This window comes from Coregonus clupeaformis, chromosome 1 (assembly GCF_020615455.1).
Source record: "Coregonus clupeaformis isolate EN_2021a chromosome 1, ASM2061545v1, whole genome shotgun sequence".
Taxonomy (NCBI): Eukaryota; Metazoa; Chordata; class Actinopteri; order Salmoniformes; family Salmonidae; genus Coregonus; species Coregonus clupeaformis.
The window spans coordinates 47642382-47667638 of record NC_059192.1 but is presented as its reverse complement, the minus strand read 5'-3'; the positions used below and the strand labels follow the sequence as shown (position 1 = coordinate 47667638).

The window sequence follows — 25257 nt, the reverse complement described above, 5'->3', positions numbered from 1 at the left end:
CACTTTATTTTCTACTCGTTGGTATACTCAGTAGGCACTCATTTATCAAGAATGTATAGGTGTGTTCAGGTTCATTTTCTGTGTCAATGTGGGTTGATGACCTCATCGTGATCCAACTTGGAAAACATGAATTCAAGACCACTGGACCAGCCATTCGTTAATATGAAGGTAAGCAATACATCCACCACTGCATAATGCTGTTAATGCAACCTTTATGACACTGCTATTGTGCATTCTGACATGGTGAGTAGGTAGGTACCCTAAGATCTCTGATACATCCCAGGGGAACATCTTTAACGAACTGTTGCATCACTGTTCACTCTGTAATACTGCACAAAATTAGTCCAGTACGGAGGCCTACTATACGTCAGTAAATGGGTGCAGTTTTAGGGTCAATTCAGGTCAATTAAATGAAATGCAGGACTTCAAATTATATTCATGAATTGACCCCATCAATCAGAGGTACTCATTTGCGTAGTCTAGCCCAATGGGAGCAGGTCCAGTCGTCTCATCACCGGGCACAGAGTCTGTTTGGACGGTTGCATCCAGGTGTTTTCACCATTCTGTTGGTGAATGCGGACTAAGACAGTACATGCCCCTCTTGTGCAGATACTCTGGGTCCTGTTCTCCCCCCCTGAAGCTTCCTCTAACAGAGCCCAGACAGACAGGCCTGGGGAACCCATCTCTTCTGTTCCTCCTGAGGATGAAGCAGGCATCTGGCACCCTATGGCTATTACAGACAGGACCATCCTGTGAGCTGGCTACAGTATAGGTTAGGTCATTAAACGAGATCCAGCAACCTCCTCTGTGAATAAAGCCAATGTTAACGCACAGAAGGGTCTGCATCCTCTCTGCTTTTATCTATATAACTGCCATCTGGTCCTGCTTTATTTCACAGCACTGGATAAAAAGGATAATCTTCTTTATCATTGTCTGACTCATCTTGGGTTGTCAGCAGATACACTGAGTAATTCAGAAGTTTTATGGCATGACACCATATTTCTCAGTTTGATGGGGCGTGGTGTGCTCGTGTCGGTCAAGGCCAATCTGGACTATATTTAATGCTTATTCAGACTGTTTTCAAATAAGCCTGCAGCTGTGTGGGCTTGGGTGTTTGGGAGTGAAAATGATAGTGAATGAAGTCACAAGCTGTGGGCGAATCAATCGAAATAAACAAATCACATCCTCATGTAAGTATTCTATTATATTGATTGTCATGTGTGGAAGATGTTTAAGGTAACACAACTAGTGGGGTAAAATGCCAAAATATTGTACATTTACGTCTTACACACAGAGATATGCATGGGTTTATAAGACATGTAACATTTAAATATATTAATAAAGCCTGTGCAATGTGCCTACCAGATCAATACTTACAACACAATCTCAGGGCCTTAATCAATAGTTTAATTTGAGAGTTTAACTAGTCTGCTGTAACCCAATGCCTGAGACAATTAAATTGAAGGAACCACAGTAGACATGCAGATGCTGACCTCTACTGGGTAGCAAGCGAGCTACAACAGGGCAGGGTAAAACGAGAGCCCAAACCATTCTGTCCAGCTGAATGTGAATCTCTAGCAAGCTCTTATTCACAATATCATCACTTTACACTACCTGAGAGATAATTTGTACATAAAGCTATACACAAGACCATCTCTTCCTCAACTGTTTTATAGCATACCCCTCGGAATGATGGGCCAAATAAGAGCGAGGCTATAGAGCTCGCCAGCTTGTAGTCCTAAAAAACGGAAATTAGTTACCTCTGGTTCGTTCAGCCATTCCTATGGGAGAAAAATGAATGGGGGTCTGAGGTTAACACAGGCTTAGGAGATCTTATACGTTTTGTTCTATGAGATTATATCAGTCAGTTAACATGACCTTTAAGAATTATGAAGCCTTTACATGCTATTTTTTATTACATAAATGCTTCAGAATTCACAAAAAGTGATGTTAGCTGAAGATTATTTCATAGAACAAAACTTATAAGATCTTCTAAGCCTGTGTTTACCACAGACCTTATTTTCTGCGTTTATCCAAAAACCCTACAAAAACTCCATTAATTTTCCCCATAGGCTTCATCCAACGAACCATGGCGGAGTTAGTACCTACAAAAAGACAACATTACTATTGCTCTCTATTGATGAATGGCAACAACAACAAAATTGCTAAGGATCACGGTGAAAGTGGCCATAACTAGCAAAGGATTATGGTCGATGTATTCATTTTCATCCTGCCTGAGAGAGCAAACCAATGATTTATATAAACCCTGGATTGCTGAAGCTATGTATTTGCCATTGAGAGTCTTTGAAGCCACCGGTCGGCCATACTAACACTCCCCAGTTGGAGCAGTCCGCCATAGGAATGAATGGAATTCTATAGTATTTCAATGAAATGTTTCAAGGATGAAATTACATGTATTTAAGTTTTTTTTTTTTTGTAGTGGGGACAGAAACATTACTACTCTCTAAAATAAATACTTTAAGGAAAATGTTTGTATATATCTTTTATATTTTTATGTTTAGCTTACATAATATAATTTAAAAGTATGCGTGAAGGTGTCTGTCATATAATAAATGTGTCAAAAACAAATGTAGACATTAATGCATTTCTATAGCTTCCCAAATCTTTTTTACAATGAAGGAGTACCAATAGGCGATATGCACAGGATGGATGTAAACTTCCGGTTATTTACATATATTTTTTTTTACATTTTAGTCATTTAGCAGACGCTCTTATCCAGAGCGACTTACAGTTAGTGAGTGCATACATTATTTTTTTATTTTTCATACTGGCCCCCCGTGGGAATTGAACCCACAACCCTGGCGTTGCAAACGCCATGCTCTACCAACTGAGCTACATCCCTGCTGGCCATTCCCTCCCCTATCCTGGACGACGCTGGGCCAATTGTGTGCCGCCCCATGGGTCTCCCGGTCGCGGCCGGCTACGACAGAGCCTGGATTCGAACCAGGAACTCTAGTGGCACAGCTAGCACTGCAATGCAGTGCCTTAGACCACTGCGCCACTCTGGAGGTTATTGTAGAATGCTGTGCTACCGTATGCTAGCATTGAATGCTTGTCGTCAAAAACATCCGAAACGGTTCATTTTCGTCGTTGTTGTTTATCTTAATGTTTATGTTAATGTAATACTTCGTCTTGACTTATAACACGATGACGTGTAAACGTACGAAAGTGTCCTTTCAAAAATGGGATGACAGCTCTTCCAGCCATCTTCTAGACATCGAACAGCGATTAATAACATTTATTTCGCAACACATTGTAGTCTGCCTATTTAATTGGACTCTGCATGCCGGAGTAGCATCTGGTTTGGGCTTCACTACAACCATGGCATCCACAGGTCCTGGCTTCACTCCCTATATATTTATGAGATGGTATTAGGAGAGATGCTAGTATGCATGTGACACAACTGTCTGGTATTGAAATGATATAAACCATTGTTCGTGGTTTATGCCACTTCTGCTCTGTTTCAGTGCACGAAAGTACAGGAGGGACGACAGACATGCCACATTCAGAGTAATGGGCAGTCTGATATAGTAATGCAACCAAACGATTGCATATCCCACACCCAACCACACAGGAACAGTAGCTTTTAACAAGCACAACTGGCTGTGAATCACGCAATGTCATCTGAAATACACAGAAGCATAATTTAATGGGTTTTGAAAGACGAGGGTCTACAGCAGCAGGAGTAGGAGCAAAACTTGTTCTTTCTACTTTTACTGGTGTAAGCAACTTATCTACTATCTCGTGTCACTTTTGTGCTTTCTGCATCACTTTCCTACTGTCTTGCACCACTTGGCTATACTGTCTCCCACCACTTACCTATTGTCTTGTGCCATTTACCTACCTTCAAACAGTATTGGCAGAGCAGTAGGTGAGTGGTGCAACATTGTAGCCTAGTACCAATAACAGTAGAGTGAAGGTTTTGCTCCTAATTCCTCTTGAAAAGTAGAAACATCAAGTACAAAAGCAAGGAAGTTGGGCCATATGTTTATAAAGAAAGAAGTAAAGATGACAGGACAGTTTTGAGTAGAACATAAGCAGTTTGAAGAATAGCTGAGTGGAATATGTTACTGTCATTGCAGTCATCAAGTCAGGAAAAAGTAGTAATCTCATTATGGTTTACATTTCAAACCAAACTCCAATTTGTTTACAACAGACCCAACAACAAAGCATGGCAATTCCCACTCAGCTACCCTGGTCTGTATTAGGATACTACTGTTCAGCTATCGTGAAAACCACTAAAGTTCTAGTGTTTACTTAGCAATGGCAATCAAAGCTGTGGTAACATTAAACGAGTAAAACGTGTTGAACGGAACCTTGAACAAGTTCAACAGAACTTTTAACGTGTCACTTAATCTAGTCCTACTCTCAGCTGGTGTGGTGGCTTTAGTTTCTTCATTGAGTGGTAGCAGTGGGCTCTCACAGAGATCTCATTTGTAGGTCTGTTTTTACCTGATACTTTCATAAAAGTACAAACACATGAAGTGAGAGGTATATACACATGAGTCAACTTTATTTAAAGCATGATTAACCTGAAGCAGGACTGAGTCATGACTTAAAACACCAAAGCAAGGCTTCTAGCTCAGGCTAGCTAGCGTTAGCATATTACCTTCAAAGTTGCAAAGAAAATAAGAAACGTAAAATTTGAAGCCTTTATCCAGTTTGCTACGTGGTGTCGTACTGGATGTTCGGACGATCCTCCGTATATCATTAACAGATACTTTAGGCAACTCCAGCAAATACCTTGTAAACTTCATCTCTGCCATCATAACGGTCTACTGTCACTGTCTAATGTTTATTTGTATTTTCGGTAACCGGAAATGCCCAAGCATCCTTACGCCAATGCGGAAGTGATGCGTGCATAGAGCCTATTTGTAAATCGCTCTGGATAAGAGCGTCTGCTAAATGACTTAAATGTAAATGTACCAAGATGAATGCGCGGTGACTTTAATACAGCGCCCCCTGTCAGTCATCCAGGGTTTATACACATCATTGGAGTCAACATTAATGTCTATGGAGCCTCCTCGCAGCCTGCCGGGCCCTTGATTGGTCTGCGTCAGCACGTGGTTCTGTGTGACGACAAATGTAGTAGTCAGAATGGATCACTATTAAATATCTACATTTGTAGCGAACTTTAAAATAATTCCCTGTGGGGATGGAACTTGATCATAATAAACACATTTTGGGGGTTTGGCCGTTCTGGCGATCGTAATTTACATAGGCTTTCTAGGGCAGACAAGGGCTTTTGGCACCGTTAGGTTGCTATGCAGTAGCAGACCAGCAGAGCTCGTGACTTCACCCTCCAGACCGGACACTGGAGGCCTGATACAGACACGCCTGGTGCCCAAATGGATGACGTATGTCGCACAGCTGAGAGTGGAGTGTTGAGACGAATGGATTCGGTTCAGTCAGTCGTCATGATCAACCCTTCCCAGGCAGATTAACAGATTCTGTTCAATCATTTCAGTTCAGTCGTTCTGATGAGCCCTTCCCAGCTAGCAAATTTACGTGTGTCGCTAGAAACTTCAGCGAGAATTTGAAACTTGTCTTCCGAAGTTGGAACTTGAGTGTTCAGAATCATTCCACTTTTTTTCCCCGAGTAATTGAGTAATTGACCCCGGCTTTAAGTTTACAGCCACCATGGCGCAAAGAATCAATACTCAGTGTTCTCGATCCTCCATACAAATTACTCCAGGCAAAAGCAACTGATCCGCAGTGGTCCGGAGCGCGTTGGAGTGCGTCGAGAAGCTGAGGTGTGACAGCGAGTTCAAAGCCATTTGGGCACAGTTTCGTGCCAGTGGCACTGACGCACCACCAACCCCAAGCAAACAACGACGTTATCTCCAGCAATACTTGGTGGACAGTCCAGTAGGCCAGCAGGACAGAGAAGAGACTGTTCTTGGATGAAGTCATTGGTGAAATGTCAGAACGATTCAGAGAACGCAACAGCCAACTGGTGGAGGCCCTGTGTGCCCTTGAACCAGAGAGCCATGACTTTCTATTAGATGTGAAAAAGGTGAAACCACTGCTGGATCTATGCAACAGATTTGGCGGAAGCTGAGTTTAGTGTTGCTCTGCAGTTTTTGCAGACTGAAGTCGCCTGCTATGGCTCCAATGAGGAGAAATGGACCCTACTTGATATCCTGCAACGATTCTCTGGAACTTTCTCCGCTATGCCGACCGTGTTTACTGCACTGACACATGGATTGACTTTTGGGGCGTCCACAGCTACATGCAAGAACTCATTTCCCACTTTGAGAAATGTGGTCAGTCAGCACAGAAGCATGCTACACCCGAGGAAAGCCCAACTAATCCAACTGGCATATGAAAGGGGATCTTACAAGAAGATTTGGGGGAGAATGGAAGGATTTATTATTCGGGAAGTTCCACAGAGCATCAAGGAGGCTGCAACTCTTCTGAAAAGGTAAGAAACAATCTAGCTGGTTGGTTTTGTTCAACATCTTGGTGATAAAGCCAGTGGCATCATTTCAGCAAAAACCTAGGGTACGGAATTTCAAAATGACTTCCTTAGCCTTGCTTTAATGTGTAGGGTGCTGTCCATGGTGCTGATATGTTTATGGTGTATTTTAATTTTGGGACGGTTCAAGTTCAATTTGGGACAGTTGAAAACTGCACTTCGGGACGGTCAGTTAGTCGTGAGCCCTGCCAGCAGCCTTCCATTGTCAATACCAGTGATAATAATAAATTGTATTTTGTGAAGTGGTTCCTTGCATCCCACAACACAATTTTCAGTCACTTTTTATTTTGAAATTTTTTTAGCCCCTTTTTCTCCCCAATTTCGATCTTGTCTCATCGCTGCAACTCCCCAACGGCCTCGGGAGGCGAAGATCGTGTAATGCGTCCTCCAAAACATGACCCGCCAAACCGCACTTCTTAACACCTGCCCGCTTAACCCGGAAGCCAGCCGCACCAATGTGTCGGAGGAAATACCGTTCACCTGACGACCGAGGTCAGCCTGCATGGGCCCCGCCCGCCACAAGGAGTCGCTAGAGCGCGATGAGCCAAGTAAAGCCCCCCCCCCGGCCAAACCCGGACGATGCTCGGATATAGGAACTTCAAGGACTGATCTGTAGACCTGTTGTGGTAGGTGATCTGCACCCGACACGTTCCTGATACGCAACCATTATGATCCAGTGGTAGTCTTTTTTTTTTTATGTTCTAGTGAAATGATGTGAGGTGTTACGCTCCTGTCGAAGTTGTCAATTGTAAGTTGATATGGACTTCTCTGTGCATAGGCCTATGAAAGGAGCACAGAAACAAGTTAATTAAAATGTTGCTTATTCCCTCGAATGCCCAGTATCAGCCAAATCTAGCTGCACATTACAGCCAGAAGGATAGTTCATGATTTTGGATGTAATTTAATTCAAACCATTTCATCAAAGTTCAGTTGAGAGGGTCTCTCCTAGGATCAAGGGGATGAGCAGTCAGGAAGAGCTTCGATCCTTGACTTAAGGACCTGGCCACTGTCAAACTGGCCCTGATGATTGCAAACCGTGGCAAAGAGGTCCAAAACTGTTATCCGTGATTACATGAATACAGCAAACATACATTCTGTAGCCACGTATATTTTTTTATAAAGGACAGCTACTGAGAATTGCCATGTATAACACTGCACTGTGTGCATACCATTCTAGCACTACTGAGATGAGAAAGTCTCTCCTCAGATCCAGTGGATGGGCTATCAGGAAGAGCTTCAATCCCTGGTAGCTGGACCTGTTCACTCTCAAGCATTGGATTATAGATAGTGATATAGATCGTGACAGAGGTCATAACAGGTTTTTATAGTACATTAACACAGCAATGCTGATGTTGTGGCTTAGCGGTAACGTGCCAGCCATCAATACATATGCAATTAGCGCTACCCAAGGACCTGGGTTCGCCGCCCTGTCTCCCTATCACTATTTTCCTCCTGTCGTTGTAATTGTCAAAAATCCCAATAAAAATAATCATACAAATAAAATAAGCACACAACAAACATGCACAGCTGCATATCTTACTGTAGTTTGTTATAGTGGCTCCTGAAAGGTCTCTTCTGTACATCTCAATCTGGAATCTCAATCTTTGTTTCTCAAGTTCACAGATCTGCACAGATTTGTTTATACATGTGATATCAATTTAAATAATGATTGATCATATAGCCTGCTGACAAGTTCCCACTTCTCACACCCAGACTTATCTTGGTTATGCCACATGTAAACACACCTGCTTCTAGTCTAGTCATTAACATTTCAATGTATGGAAGCTTCAACATGGCACATATACAAGCTTTTGGAGGAGTACATTTAGTATTTATTAAATTCCTTTGGGCAAACATAACAGGTGGTAATTAACAGTTTTGCACATTGCTGTCTAGTGTATTTCAATTGGTTCATCGCTGCATGTACAGTACAAATGACCCATTTAACGTAGTTTCAATCTCCATCCTTAACACTAACCATGGTAAATGGACTGTTGTCCTCCCCAGGTAGACGTAGCTGAGGCAAGATGTCAGCCCGAGGAGGGAAGAAGAAGACCACCAAACTGTCCCGCTCCGCCAGAGCAGGGGTCATCTTTCCTGTGGGGAGGATGATGAGGTATCTACGCACAGGGACCCACAAGTACCGCATCGGCATGGGGGCACCCGTCTACATGGCAGCCGTCATAGAGTACCTGGCAGGTTGGTGTCTCACCTGAGTGAAAACACACACACATCTTTCTTCAATTCAGTTGTCTGTCCAATATAACAGGAAAAATTGTATCTAAAATATATACTGAATACAAAATATAAACGCAACATGTAGAGTGTTGGTCCCATGTTTCATGAGCTGAAATAAAAGATCCCAGAAATTGCCAATACACACAAAAAGCTTATTTCTCTCAAATGTTGTGCATACATTTGTTTACATCCCTGTTAGTGAGCATTTCTCCTTTGCCAAGATAATTCATCCACCTGATGTGTGGCATGTCAAGAAGCTGATTAAACAGTATGATCATTACACAGGTGCACCTTGATGAGAAAAAAAAAAAAACTTAATCCATTTTAGAATAAGGCAGTAACGTAACAAAATGTGGAAAAAGTCAAGGGGTCTGAATACTTTCCGAATGCACTGTATTTTTGTTCAGTATATGAATACTTTGTCTGAAGATTTTCTAATGACATTTTATTTGTTTAGCTGAGATTTTGGAGTTGGCAGGAAATGCAGCAAGGGACAACTCAACCAGGTACAGTATTATTCCCATTAAAATTGACAAACATTTAGAAAATGTCCTATGATGAACTCAGCAAAGTCAGTGTTTGTTGTTCCATTTCATTGCATCATCGTTACACTATATTATATTGCAGTATATTTCAGTGCCTAATAGGGATCCATGAAACTATGATGAAAGTAGTCCCTTTGTCTAAGGGTTCAGGAAGGTGCAGTTGACGCCATATGAATACTTTCCGAATGCACTGTACATAACACCATTCGATCATCATTGTGTTGCATTGTCAGGAGATACACTCCCTACATCTGGACCTGGACACTCCATATCTCTCTTCCAATGGAGGCATTTCTCATCCCATGACTCGCCAATCTGTTTACATTTTGTCATTGTACTCTTCCTGGACACACAAACAATGAGCCTGGATAGTCGGTCAAGGCATCTCTTTTTGGCCCCACCATGATGCATGACAAGCGCATTACGAAACATTGGTGCACACATACATTTATAACGTGCCCTTAAAAGGGTGGCACCTGCCATGGCCATTGTTGCACTTCTTTGTGCAGTCTGAAGGCCTCGTCCTTGTTCCTATAGCCACAGTCATGGAGAAAGTGCTCACACATTGCAAACATTTCAGAAATCTTAGGGCTGACTTTTTTCCCTCATCCAAAACTTTATACCATGAAAACTCTTTCAGTGCTGAGGGACTGGTGTGTCGCAGTATTGAGTCCACAATATTCAGTGCTTGCTTGATAACAACTTGTGACAAACCTGGAACTTGCATCAAATACTTTGGTATTGCTCTGGGCCAATTACCTTCAAGACATTATTGACCAATTATTTCCAAAGGACCTCTAAGTATCCGTGACTTTGTAACAGAAGTAGTTGTAACAGTGACCTTAAATTAAAGTAAAAGAAGGTTTTAATATCTGAGACTGTCGTCATGCATTATGTAAGACATTTGCAATGATAAACTTTGTATATGTGCCACATAAAATGGGCGTTATTAGTTACTTCATTGTCAAGAAAAGAAAACAACTACGTATAAATTATCTAGGCTACAATTGTCACTATGATCAACTGAATATATTATTAAATGTAGCCTACAAATGTGAGCCTGTAGGACTTGTGCAACACTGTTTTCTACCTATATGATAAGTCTATGAAGAGAGTAATGATTAATACTGGGTTAATAAACAAACAAATAATCAAACAAAAGTTCCACCTGTAGCTGCATGGCCTATTACATTGACAAAAAGTAGCTGTAGATAGACATGTTGTTAGAAGGTAGAGCACTTACTTTAACTATGCAGCGATCGCTTTCGTTGTTGTCAACTACAATTGACGATGAACCCAAAACCGGTGCTTGTAGCGGTCTAATTCCTTATATCTGCTGGTTGGTCATCTGTCACTGGGGATGGGTCCCTAAATAGGCCTCGTTTCGCCGGACTCTGTGCTTTCCTGAACAGACACTGGTACTTCTGGGGGTCAAGAAAGCCACGGCACACTTTTCAGTCTAACGCTAGAATTTGATCTTTCCTTCACAAAACAGCCAATTATTTCCACGTCATTGTACTTCTTTTATATTTGAGTAGAAGATTGCGACATGAGCCACATACTGCTTTTGAAAACCAATCACTCAGCGTGACAGGTCCCGTTATCTCTTCTAAAGCCAGTGTGTAGTCAGGTTGCAATAAAGACGATTTATTGCAAAAGGTTGTTTGTTCCTCTTTTAGTTGTACAGTTCACCACAAACACGGCATACAGCAAAATATTTTGATGGGGTTTTAATCCGCTATTTCACGGCCATCCCCACGCACTGTTGCATCTACGACACTAACCTAATCTAGTTGGTTCTCGACGAGGCTAGGTACCCCGTTAGGATTATACAGCTAACAGGTTTGAAAATGCAACACAAAAAATGTAAGTGCCTGAGCTTGACCAATACGTTTTTCTGAAAGTCAAACATGTCCTTTTACTGAAAGAATTCTAAAACAGTGTAAAATATATACTTTTCCCCAAAAGGTTTTGAGGTCCAATAGGGACCGCATTGTAGGAATGACCCGGCTACACTATTTAGCTACTTCCCTCTCCTTATTGCGGCAAGCGGGAGCGAGTGACACGGTGCCCCGTGTCGTTGTGTTGTCGACTTGCAGTGCACACTTCCCATTGAGCAGTGCAGACCCGTCGCCAGACCTCAGTCTTAAGGGGGGCATATGAAATGCATGGGAGGGCAGGGCACAATTATTATTAGCCTACAGTACGTATATTTAATAATAAATTCCCTCAAGTGGGGGGGGGGGCACAAGCATATTTGGGCGCGGGCCATAGGGGGCCGGGCCCACCCCCAAAAATGCTTGTGCCCCCCCCATAGCGACGGGTGTGGAGCAGTGTAGACTATCACGGTGACATCCAGATGGTTACTATCAATATTACAAGTTATTTCTCGTATAGCCTGCTACTCAAAATAAAATCAGGTGAGATGGAACAAATTGGAAATGGTGTCCAAATCCAGACGGTGAGCAACACTAAGTTATTTCTCCCTCGCCCATTGACATATACATCACCTTCTTTTACAAGTTTTAACAAGTGCCATGCTGCTGCTGTTGCCAGCTAGCCAGCATAAACTAGAGGGAGAAATAACTTACTGTACTGACATGTCGCAATTCGACTCTCGCGGGGCGACAAATGTCATCAATTTGGGCACCAGGCGTGTCCGTATTCATGTATTGCACCTACGTCACTCGGTCGCGTCACACCATTGTTATGAGCGTTCTCAACCAGCGTGGCCACCATATGTCCGAAATAGTGTAGCTAGGTCGTTGCAATTGCGAAATATACAGCTCACCTCTGAGACACCCACCTTCTCCTCTGCCGGATCCTGAGCCTTTACCCTTTTCCTCTTCATCTCCCGTCTGGTTTCAAATGTATTTAGGTTGTAGTGGCAGGTGTCTTTCTGACTGGATGTGAGGTGGGCGAAGACAGATGGCACCTAGTCTGGGCTCAGTGGATTGTCACTTTTCCCTGTGTAAAGATTCAGGAGTTGGCATTAGCTAAAGTAATATGCTTCATGTTATTCTCATAGTACTTAGTTTAGAGCATGGGTCTCCAACCTTTTCTAGCATGAGAGCTACTTTTAAGAAATTAAACATCTTGCGAGCTACTAATTTTTTCTAGCTTTCAAATAGGCACATTCTTCTCTTCTACTCTCCCCTGCAACCCTTCCCAAGTCCTTGGCGTACAAGAGAACGTAGTGCACTGTTTTCTGCCAATATACCTGGTAAAATAATGGCTAATAAACAACTCTAATGGGGCCCTATAAAATCTGTGATTTTTTTCCCACCAAATTATGTTTTATATTTTCCTAAATTATGTTCAGTTTTATTTTTTCCTGGTTTTAGATTTGTTAATTTTTTCACTCTAAAAAGTACTATTTTTCATAGAGAAACAACTAAATTGTATGCTCTGAGTCAGTGTCAACGCTTAAATCACATCAGAATAACATTTATTTTTTTTAGGTCCGGAAGAAAGCTAACACATTTTGATTAGTGTTTAATTCCCCTTTAATTGCGCATCTGGCCCTTTAATTGTTTTTCTAGCAAGTGAGGAATGTGCCATCTAGTGATGGTTCTGTACTGCGGCTGCTCATTTCATGGCAAAGTTTGCAAATAATAAATAATAGATACAAATTATATACACTGCTCAAAAAAATAAAGGGAACACTAAAATAACACATCCTAGATCTGAATGAATGAAATAATCTTATTAAATACTTTTTTCTTTACATAGTTGAATGTGCTGACAACAAAAATCACACAAAAATTATCAATGGAAATCAAATTTAGCAACCCATGGAGGTCTGGATTTGGAGTAACACTCAAAATTAAAGTGGAAAACCACACTACAGGCTGATCCAACTTTGATGTAATGTCCTTAAACAAGTCAAAATGAGGCTCAGTAGTGTGTGTGGCCTCCACGTGCCTGTATGACCTCCCTACAACGCCTGGGCATGCTCCTGATGAGGTGGCGGATGGTCTCCTGAGGGATCTCCTCCCAGACCAGGACTAAAGCACCCGCCAACTCCTGGACAGTCTGTGGTGCAACGTGGCGTTGGTGGATGGAGTGAGACATGATGTCCCAGATGTGCTCAATTGGATTCAGGTCTGGGGAACGGGCGGGCCAGTCCATAGCATCAATGCCTTCCTCTTGCAGGAACTGCTGACACACTCCAGCCACATGAGGTCTAGCATTGTCTTGCATTAGGAGGAACCCAGGGCCAACCGCACCAGCATATGGTCTCACAAGGGGTCTGAGGATCTCATCTCGGTACCTAATGGCAGTCAGGCTACCTCTGGCGAGCATATGGAGGGCTGTGCGGCCCCCCCAAAGAAATGCCACCCCACACCATGACTGACCCACCGCCAAACCGGTCATGCTGGAGGATGTTGCAGGCAGCAGAACGTTCTCCACGGCGTCTCCAGACTCTGTCACGTCTGTCACATGTGCTCAGTGTGAACCTGCTTTCATCTGTGAAGAGCACAGGGCGCCAGTGGCGAATTTGCCAATCTTGGTGTTCTCTGGCAAATGCCAAACGTCCTGCACTGTGTTGGGCTGTAAGCACAACCCCCACCTGTGGATGTCGGGCCCTCATACCACCCTCATGGAGTCTGTTTCTGACCATTTGAGCAGACACATGCACATTTGTGGCCTGCTGGAGGTCATTTTGCAGGGCTCTGGCAGTGCTCCTCCTTGCACAAAGGAGGAGGTAGCGGTCCTGCTGTTGGGTTGTTGCCCTCCTACGGCCTCCTCCACGTCTCCTGATGTACTGGCCTGTCTCCTGGTAGCGCCTCCATGCTCTGGACACTACGCTGACAGACACAGCAAACCTTCTTGCCACAGCTCGCATTGATGTGCCATCATGGATGAGCTGCACTACCTGAGCCACTTGTGTGGGTTGTAGACTCAGTCTCATGCTACCACTAGAGTGAAAGCACCGCCAGCATTCAAAAGTGACCAAAACATCAGCCAGGAAGCATAGGAACTGAGAAGTGGTCTGTGGTCACCACCTGCAGAACCACTTCTTTATTGGGGGTGTCTTGCTAATTGCCTATAATTTCCACCTGTTGTCTATTCCATTTGCACAACAGCATGTGACATGTATTGTCAATCAGTGTTGCTTCCTAAGTGGACAGTTTGATTTCACAGAAGTGTGATTGACTTGGAGTTACATTGTGTTGTTTAAGTGTTCCCTTTATTTTTTTGAGCAGTGTACTTACTCATGATATACTTCTGACAGGTAAGGCTAATTTGCTGTTAACATTTCATTGAGAAGGTTTTGGGGAAAGTACTTCTGTCAACCCACAAGACATCACATCAATGGCTACACACGGAGTGATAGACAAACGCGGGCACCACACAGACAGGGGCAATATTGATGGAAATTAATTGGCAGATAGTGTTAGGTTTGGCTTTTTATGCCAATAGTGGCTAACCAGGAGTGGGATAATTGTGTTGATTAGATAGTAGCTGAGAGCTTGCTGTGTCTGACACAACGTTGAGACAGCCTATAGGGAGGAGGTCAGAGACCTGGCAGTGTGGTGCCAGGACAACAACCTCTCCCTCAACGTGAGAAAGACAAAGGAGATGATCATGGACTACAGGAAAATGAGGGCCGAACACGCCCCCATTCACATCGACGGGGCTGTAGTGGAGCGGGTCGAGAGTTTCAAGTTCCTTGATGTCCACACCACCACCAAACTATGATGGTCCAAACACACCAAGAAAGTTGTGAAGATGGCACGACAACACCTTTTCCCCTTCAGGAGACTGAAAAGATTTGGCATGGGTCCCCAGATCCTCAAAAAGTTATACAGCTGCACCATCGAGAGCATCCTGACCAGTTACATCACCGCCTGGTATGGCAACTGCTCAGCATTCAACCGTAAGGCGCTACAGAGGGTTTATTATCTATGTATAGTCACTTTACCCCTACCTACATGTACAAATTACCTCGACTAACCTGTACCCCCGCACATTGACTCGGTACCGGTAGCCCCTGTATATAGCCTCATTATTGTTATTTTAGTGTTACATTATTTTATTTGTTATTTTATTTTTTTACTTTAGTTTATTTAGTAAATATTTTCTTAACTCTATTTTCTTAAAACTGCATTGTTGGTTAAGGGCTTGTAAGTAAGCATTTCACGGTATATGTTGTATTCGGCGCATGTGACAAATACATTTTGATTTGATTTGTTAATGACAGATTGCGGTGGAACACATGAAAATTGCATGTACTTTCAGAATTATTTGGTGAGCTACTCATAAGCAGTGGTGTAAAGTACTTAAGTAAAAATACTTTAAAGTACTACTTAAGTCGTTATTTAGGGTATCTGGACTTTACTATTTATATTTTTGACTACTTTTACTCCCTACATTCCTAAAAAAAATAATGTACTTTTTACTCCATACCTTTTCCTTGACTCCCAAAAGTACTAATTACATTTTAAATGCTTAGCAGGACAGAAAATGGTCCAATTCACACACTTATCAAGAGAACATCCCTGGTCATCCCTTATGCCTCTGATCTGGCGGACTCACTAAACACAAATGCTCCTTTTGTAAATGATGTCTGAGTGTTGGCGTGTGCCCCTGGCTATCCGTAAATTATCCGTAAATTTAAAAAACAAGAAAATTGTGCCGTCTGATTTGCTTAATATAAGGAATTTTTCATTATTCATACTTTTACTTTTGATACTTAAATATATATTTTAGCAATTACATTTACTTTGACATTTAAGTATATTTAAAACCAATACTTTTAGACTTTTACTCAAGTAGTATTTTACTGGGTGACTCACTTTTACTTGAGTTATTTTCTTTACTTTTATTACCCCCTTTTCTCCACAATTTTGTGATATCCAATTGGTAGTTACAGTCTAGTTACAGTCTTGTCCCATCGCTGCAACTCCGGAGAGGCGAAGGTCGAGAGCCATGCGTCCTCAGAAACACAACCCTGCCAAGCCGCACTACTTCTTGACCCACAATGCTCGCTTAACCCGGAAGCCAGCCGCACCAATGTGTCAGCGGAAACACAGTACAACTGGCAACCGTGTCAGCGTGCATGCGCCTGGCCCGCCACAGAACGGCCAAACCCTCCCCTAACCCGGATGATGCAGGGCCAATTGTACGTCGCCTCATGGGTCTCCCAGTCACGGCCGGCTGCGATCTGGGATCGAACCCGGATCTGTAGTGACGCCTCAAGCACTGCAGTGCCTTTGACCGCTGTGCCACTCGGGAGGCCCCTAGGTATCTTTACTTTTACTCAAATATGACAATTGGGTACTTTTCCCACCGCTGCTCATAAGTGAGCCGCGATCGAGCTGTTGGAGACCCCTGGTTTAGAGTAAATGTAATAATAGTTGCAAGACTGATATAGCCAACTAGCTAGTAACGTTAATAGTGATATAAAAAAATACCTCAAATTTCCACTTTTGCAATTGAGATTAGGTTATTTTATTAAAATGCTAATATCTAGTTGATAAGCACATATGGATGCCCCTTACTTTGGCTGTAACTAGTGTGACACTTTTGTCATCTTTCCCAGGCTTCCTGGCTTCATTCCCTCTGCCGCAGTGTTGCCAACTTAGTGACTTTGTCGCTATATTTAGTGAGTTTTCAGACCCCTCTAGCGACACATTTTCAAAAAAGCGACTAGCGACAAATCTAGCGACGTTTTCTGGTGTTATAGGCCCTTTTCACGATGACGTCATCTAACTTCCGCCTTTCCGCGTAGCAGGTTAACTTCACTTCCGTTCGCCCGTAACCTGAGACTTCTCTTCTGAGGTACGTTTAAGTTAAATTAGTAAAGTTAAGAGTAATAATGTTTACGTATATGCAATGGTTTGTAACTTGCTAACGTTATTGTTAATTCATAATTGTTCACTGCCTTAGTTACTTAAAAGTGGGCTAACGTTAGCTAACAACAACTTAGTACCAGATACCGATAACGTTAAAGGTAGCGTTACATTGCTGCCTGGCTGTAATGTAACAAGTTTACTTAGCTAGCTATCTAACCCTTTGTTAGGCAGTTAGTTTATTCATGAATGTATAGTAACTCACCTATTCAAATACTGTTGTGCATGATAGCTAGATAAATATTGATTCCTGGTCAAAGCTGAATGTTAATTTAGCTGTTTCTTTTCTCCCGGTGTCTGTATCGCAACAGTATCCCATCCAACACCGAAGCATGGCACAATCTTCGAGAAGATGCTATTGCAGTGTACCATTTTGTTCAAACAACAAACAGAAATTCCCGTATCTTCCCGTAAAAATCTCCTCAGCTCAGCAGGGAGGACACTCTTAAGACCCAGGCCATCGCCCGGCTGAGGATTTTAGTCGAGAGGGCCATACGGAGGGTGAAGGAGTACCATATCTGGGATGGGCTTGTTCCTCTTTCCACAGTGGGTTCAGTGAATCAGCTGTGGGCCATCTGCTGCCTCATGTCGAACTATCAGGGACCTCTTGACATTAAAGGAGACAAACCAGTCTGATGTTTTTGTCAACTGGAAGTTGTATATTTCCTGAGTAAGCTAGATGGGCTGTAAATAGAAGTACTTTTATATTACTGTATTGTATGTACAAAAAAATGTAAATATGAATTAACTTTGTTGGTAATTTAATTGATCTAATGTTATACTGTATGTTTTTGTTAAGGGTAATAACTTTTTCATAGCTATTAATGAACCTAATGTGATATATTGTAAAAATATCCAACTATTAACCATGTTATGTGCTTATGTGTCATGGCACTGATGGAACTATTAAATATATGTTTGCAAGCAACTGCTTCCAATCCTTTTTGATTTTGGTAAGAGCATTTACAACATCGCAATCCTTTTCAAAATTTGTATTTCAATACATAGATATACAGTATATAACACAATTAAGTTCATTTGCAGTTAAAGAAAAACATGTCGACATTTACATCACAATCCTTTTCAAAATGTGTGTTTCAGTACATAGGAGATATACAGTATATGACAAGTTAATTTGCAGTTAAAGAAAAAAATGTCAAAGGTTCACCTTCCACATTTACCTTAACACTATTTACACATAAAATTCTGCCTTATGTTTTATAACTTAAGAAGACATCCATGTAGATGTTATAATAGAAATGATCAAGCTTCTGTCGCATTGAGTGGATAATCTCCTCATCCCTAAAGATTCTCTCAACTGTGAAGTCAGTGCGGGTATCTGTAATGAAGTCACACCACTGAAGTCCGCTTAAGGCGAGTTGGCCTTGAACCTGATAGTAGTATTTGTGGCTCTTCTTAAGGCAGGCCTGGCCTTTAACTGTGATCAGGTGTTTAACTTGGGTAACATTTTCAACATCGCAACTCTTAACCTCAGCAAGACCAAATGGTGGTGCTTCTGTTGGGCAGAAGACTTTAGCATCCGGGCTGGCTGCAAGGTGAGGTGAATCAGGGTGGATGATGACCCCGCATTGTTTCAGAGAGACATCACAAAAATCAGAATATTGCCTCAGTATCTCAGGTTCCAGATCCAACCCTCTTCTCATAGCAGCTGTCTGAGGAGTTCCTCTCAGAATGCGGGTTGCCAAAGCCTTGGCAGACAACTCCCCACGAACATGGCATATTTCACGGAATCTGCTGGCTGTCAGTCGGGGTTTGCGTACCTGGCTCCACAGCTGGCATTCTGACTGCATTCTTGTTTCTGCTTCAATAGCAGCAGACATCTCCTCTGACACAATCAGGCTGTCCAAATGACATTGTTGTATGTAGTTGGGCTCAAAATCAATGGGAAATTTAAAGTTGTAACCTTCAATAGGCAACTGAGGAAACTCACTGGCACCAGGGTGTTTAATAATATCTCTACTTAATTCTAGAGGGCACTGGTAAGAAAGCACAGACCCAAATGGCACAGGGCCAAATTTAGAGTCCACCAAATTAAGGCCCTCAAGCCCGTGCAGCAATTTGCAAATCCCTGGTTGTGGACGGATGTCTTTCAGTTTCTCAGCACTGGCCATGACGTGAGGATCCGGAATAGGCCCTGGCATGAAAGTGAGATATGTCAAGTTTAGATTTCATTAAATGCCACCTTATCTTTTCACTAAAAAAGACAACCACACTCATCCAGTCTCGTACATGCTTCTAATACAAATAAAAAAATATCCACTGAAAGTCTATATAAAAAAGTAACAAATAATAATCACTTTTATGTTTGTATTATTTTAGAAATGCACTAAAGTCTTTGTGCTCTAGTACAGGCGGGGGCTCATTCAGACTCACCATCATAGGCTCGGTACAGTGTGCACTTCACACCAGCTCTGACACTTGTTTTTTTCTTAGCCGCTGGTTTACACACCGCCATATCATTGGTGGCCTCTGGTACAATTCCCTGTGATATAATAATGATGAACAATACATTGTCAAAAGTCAATACAAACTGCAAAGTTCTGCATCAGTGTAACAAATAATGTCTGACCTGTGTCCTAGGCCGGTGCCAGGTCTGCAGTGCGCTGGTGCATGACAGAGGCAATGGCACTGTCTTAAAGCCCATGGTAACATAGTGAGCACTTTGAAAAAGAAGTGCTACTATGTGATTACATAGTGCTTTCCCAGCAGAGCAGGAACATGACATGTGATTGAGTACCACAGGAACCTCTGCAGAGTCTAGTGTAACCTGTTCATAGAGACATAACAATTAGTGCTGTACTTACAAAACATTTTTTCTGCGTTTCATTATAAACTACTGTACACAATTTTCAAAACCCAATTTCTTTTTTAATTAAGAAAAATTGGCTGTTCTGAAACCTTTGACAAGTAGTGCCAACACTTATCGAAAATTTGAACATTTTGAGTTATCACAGAATCTTTCCCAGTCTTTATTGCCGTCAACAACCCACATCGGTTTGTAAGAATTTCGTTGTGTATTAAGTTTAATGATACAAAATCAGAGCTCAGACTGAGAAACAAACTGATCCACAGTGGAACATTGTGGAATCATTCTTATTAAATCTGCAACCGCAGCAAAACACAACAAAAAGAAAACTTATCTATCTTAACCTATCTTATCATAATGTTAGAGAACTGTTTATCTGAGAAACCTGAAGCCGATGAGCCTCCTCATTTTTCTTCATGGACCTGTAACATCGCCCTCTCACTGTCACCTCACCGTTAACTACACTTGAGACTGTTTCAATACAGTGATTGGGAGAAAGGGCGCAGCATTAGCCATTAATACATTACTGACTCTTATCTTACGGTCGATACAAACAGCAGTAATATTAAAAAGAGGCTGCAAAACAGAAACTTCGTCAGCTCATAACCTTCGCTAGCATAGGGCTAATTTAAGCTAAATAAAGATAAACACGTACCTTCATAATCAAACAGGTAACCTTCAACGAAGAACTTGTAGCCTTTATCAAGCTTCGATCTTGAAGTAAGGGACCACTTGTCAGCAAGTCGTTCTACGTCGTTAAGTCGTATTGGTGGCAGATGTGAAAGGGACTGGGTGAACTCCATAATGATGTGCTACTAGCTAAGCGTTCCTAAGCGACACCGGATGTAAACATAACCTGCATCGCGGCAGAACGGAAGTTGTCTGACGTCACGTGAAAAGGGCCTATTGGAGACTTTTGGAGACTCTGACGTGAAAGCACGTATCGTTCTTACTCTTCTCAACGAGCAGCGGGTGCTTTGTTACCCCCGTCCCAAAGCACTCACAGGCGGCCCAGTCCTCGCGCAGCGGTCACTCCCAACATGGCCAATTATGCAAATTATGTGTTGACATCATTTAGCGACTTCTAGCGACTTTTAGGACAGCGAATAGCTACTTTCCTTACTGAGGAGTTGGCAACACTGCTCTGCCGCTCGTCATGTAAAGATAGCTAGCTACCTAACGTTAGCTAGTTGATCAGAAAGCAATTGTTGCTAACTGATGAAAGTATCAATGCTGAACAAGTTCAATTTACTCAAGTTGATGATTTACAAAAAGACTGCATTGTCAGGTAGCAAACTGTGACAACTTACCAGACACGAAATGCCCACAGCACAATCGAGAGTGTGCGTCCATTCAGCCCTCCTTACTCAGTTTTTCCCTAAAGCTAGCCACCTTTGCCGACGGTTCTCAATCCGTGCGGATGCGATGGAAGTTAACCCCTTCCATTCCGGTGCGATTGTCACACCCGACAGCACAACCTATTACAGGCATGTTGGCTAATTCAGCGATTTAGATACAAGTTTTGAAGAAACTAATAACGATGCTGATTTCAATGGAACGATGTTAACGAGTTGGGCTTCAGTATTGCACGGCACAGCGAGCACACCTGTTCATCTTCTTCTTCAATTAGGTTTAATGGCGGTTGGCATCCAATTTGTTGCATTACCGCCACCTACTAGACTGGAGTTCAACTCCCTTATCTTTCCTTGAAAAATAAAATAAACCAAAGCAAAGAAATATCCTACCATCTAACACTACACTCACACCTTCAACACTACAACTAATAATTAACCCCACCCTTCTCCACTGTTTAAATACACTCACTCCTACCTCATGCCCTCAACCTGAATTTATGGGACATCACCACTTAACACTCCCTGTAACTCTTCTGCTGTCAAGTCTCGCACACCCAAATATCTCTCTGCAGCTGCCACCACCACCTCAATTTTCTTCGATGTGCGTTCCATCCCTGCAGTACAATTAATAACCATTGCTATAAACGCTAGAAATCCAATCTTGCTGAACCATATATCACTTTTTGGTTTATCCCTCTGTACTGGTACATCTCTACTACTCACACCATTTCTCTCAGAAATTCCTTCCCGTTGACCCATCTTCCTCTACTTTCTTCACTGCCTCCGCATATGACAACTTCTTCTCTACTCTTACCCTGGATACCTCAACCTGCTTCTCTCGCACTGGACATGTCTGATCCCCAGCCCCATGGCCACCCCTACAATTAGCACACACCACCACTTTCCCCACTGCTTCACACTCCTTTGTCTCATGCCCTTCTGCACACGTCTCACACCTTGGAATCTACCTCCTACACACTGCTGCCACATGCCCATAAGTTTGACACCTGTAACATCTTAAGGTTTTCGGCACATATGCTCGCACTGGATAACTTATATATCCTAACCTCACTTTCTCAGGCAAAGACTCAACTTCAAAACTCAAAAGAACAGACAATGACTCTTCTGTTTCCCCACTCTCGCCACCCTGTTTACGTCGCACCAAACGACGAGCATCACACACACCGGGAATCATCTCCTTCAGTTGGTCAACTTTTACATTTACTGCTACCCCAGTAATCACTCCTCTCAATGGAGCCCTTTTCTTTAGAGCGAAACAATTCACAATTCTTTCCCCCATTTGTTTAACTCTGAGCACCTTCTCCCTCTGCCCAACAGAAACACAAACAATTATCACTAGACCACTTCTGGTTACCCTCACCGATTCCACTTTACCCAACGCTCTTTTCACCCATCTTAAAACCACAATTGGATCAGCCAAAAGGCAAGGATCCATTTTTTCCTCAATCTTCACTCCTACTGTCACAGACTCATCTTTATCCTGATCCGCTGTGCAATCCTCGGGCTCCGAGTACTTCACCACACCTTCCACCGCCGATACATCACCCTCATTCACTTCCATTTCTACTCCTGTCTTCAGCTCACTTTGCTTACTTTTCATACCACTCTTCTTTAACAAACCTTCTCCCCTTTTCCTGCCATTTTTAACTGACTCAAACTCACAATCTTCCTCCATCTCTCTCTTAGACCTCCTCTGCCTGTCACGTTCGTTGAGTACAGGATTGGACCAAGGTGCAGCTTGGTATGCGTACATGTTCATTTATTCATTAAACACCGACAAAAACAACCAAAGCAACGTAACGTGAAGTTCTACAGGCTAAACATCAAACAAGCCAAACACACAGAAACAAGATCCCACAACATAGGTAGGCAACATGGCTACCTAAGTATGATCCCCAATCAGAGACAACGATCGACAGCTGCCTCTGATTGGGAAACACACCCGGCCAACATAGAAATACACAACATAGATATATACAGAAATTCACACCCTGACCAAACCAACTAAAGAAAACCGGGCTCTCAAGGCCAGGGCGTGACAGTACCCCCCCCCTCAAAGGTACGTACTCCGGCCGCACCAACCTGACTCATTAGGGGAGGGTCCGGGTGGGCATTCAGCCTCGGTGGCGGCTCCGGCTCCGGGCGTGACGTCCTCTCCCTTTCTGCCTCCCCGTTGCACCCCTGGTCCGGTCTGGACCTCGGCGCGATGCTTCCCCTCTCAGTCCTCCCACGATGCACCAAGCCCTGTCTGGACCCTGGTGTGGGAGGCCCCGACCCTGGAGAGGGGCTGACGTCTGGGCCTGGACCGGCAATCCCCCCGCGATGCACCAAGCCCTGTCTGGACCCTGGTGTGGGAGGCCCCGACCCTGGAGATGGGTTGACGTCTGGTTCTGGAGTGGAGCCGCCGACCGGAGCTAAACTGTACCCCGGTGGATCGGACTGCTCTGGCTCTGGACTGGAGCAGCCGACCGGGGCTGGACTAGGCACCGGTCGAGAGCGGACTGCTCTGGCACTGGAGTGGAGCCGCTGACCGGAGCTGAACTGGACCCCGGTGGAGCAGACTGCTCTGGCTCTGGACTGGAGTACCTGACCAGAGCTGGACTGGGCACCGGTGGAGTGGAGTGGACTGCTCTGGCTCTGGACTGGAGCAGCTGACCAGAGCTGGACTGGACACCGGTGGAGTGGACTGCTCTGGCACTGGAGTGGAGCAGCTGACCGGAGCTGGACTGGGCACCGGTGGAGCGGACTGCTCTGGCACTGGAGTGGAGCAGCTGACCGGAGCTGGACTGGGCACCGGTGGAGTGGACTGCTCTGGTACTGGAGTGGAGCAGCTGACCGGAGCTGGACTAGGCACCGGTAGAGCGGACTGCTCTGGCACTGGAGTAGAGCCGCTGCCCGGAGCTAGACCAGGCACCGGTGGAGTGGACTTCTCTGGCACCAGCTGTACCGGGCTGGGGACACGCACCACTGGACTGGTGTGAGGAACAGGCACGGGCCGCACCGAGCTGGGAACACGCACCACTGGTCTGGTGCGAGGAGCAGGCACGGGCCGCGCCGGACTGGAGACATGCACCACTGGTCTGGTGCAAGGAGCAGGCACGGGACGTACCGGATTGGATACACGCACCACTGGTTTGGTGCGGGGAGCAGGTACGGGGCGTACCGGACTGGATACACGCACCAATGGTTTGGTGCGGGGAGCAGGTATGGGGTGTACCGGGCTGGCGACACTGGTTTGGTGCGGGGAGCAGGTACGGGCCGTACCGGACTGGATATACGCACCACTGGTTTGGTGCGGGGAGCAGGTACGGGGCGTACCGGGCTGGCGACACGCACCACTGGTTTAGTGCGGGGAGCAGGCACGGGCCGTACCAGGCTGGAAACATGCACCACTGGTTTGGTGCGAGGAGCAGGCACGGGCCGTGCCGGACTGGAGACACGCACCACTGGTTTCGTGCGAGAAGCAGGCATGGGCCGTAACGGTCTGTGAAGGCGCACTGGCGGCACAGTGCGTAAAGCCGGCGCATAGCCTGGTGCCTGCACGGACACACACTCCTCAAAGCGAGTACGGGGAGTTGGCTCTGCTAAACCTGGCTCCGCCAGCCTCTGTTCTAAGGCCCGAGCTCTCTGCTGCTGGAGGGTTAACTCCTCTCTCAGCTCCTCCTGTTGCCTGGCCAGCTCCTCTCTCCGTGCATCCACTAATTCCTTCTCCCTGTGGGCCTCCTGTAGCACCTCCCTCTGAAGGGAGAACTCCTGCTCCTTCCTCGCTATCAGCCCCCGTAAGGTGGTTGTCTCTTCTGTTAGAGCGCTAATCTGCAGGTCTCTCCGAGCCTCCTGCTGCTTAGCCAACCACCCCGTGTGCCCCCCAACATTTTTTTCTTGGGGCTGTCTCTCAGGCTTCATTCGTCGTCGG

General features: G+C 44.2%; 2 long non-coding RNA genes across 4 annotated transcripts; one reads left to right on the top strand and one right to left on the bottom strand.

The window, feature by feature from the left end:
- Window positions 1-69: 69 nt before the first annotated feature.
- Window positions 70-9235, top strand: LOC121570041. Its single transcript, XR_006001415.2, has 3 exons — window positions 70-168; window positions 8507-8698; window positions 9195-9235. It is a non-coding gene; the product is annotated as an uncharacterized LOC121570041 (long non-coding RNA).
- LOC121570046 lies at window positions 7265-21567 on the bottom strand. 3 transcript variants are annotated; one of them, XR_006001416.2, is made up of 6 exons: window positions 21279-21567; window positions 12089-12249; window positions 10526-10706; window positions 8478-8711; window positions 7412-8124; window positions 7265-7279 (listed from the first exon to the last, which is right to left on the bottom strand). It is a non-coding gene; the product is annotated as an uncharacterized LOC121570046 (long non-coding RNA). The 3 variants fall into 3 exon arrangements; XR_006001417.2 differs by lacking the exon at window positions 7265-7279 and having other exon boundaries at window positions 7505-7519; window positions 7669-8124; window positions 21279-21562; XR_006001418.1 differs by lacking the exons at window positions 7265-7279; window positions 21279-21567 and adding an exon at window positions 17347-17388 and having other exon boundaries at window positions 8110-8124.
- Between the last annotated feature and the right edge of the window lie 3690 nt (window positions 21568-25257).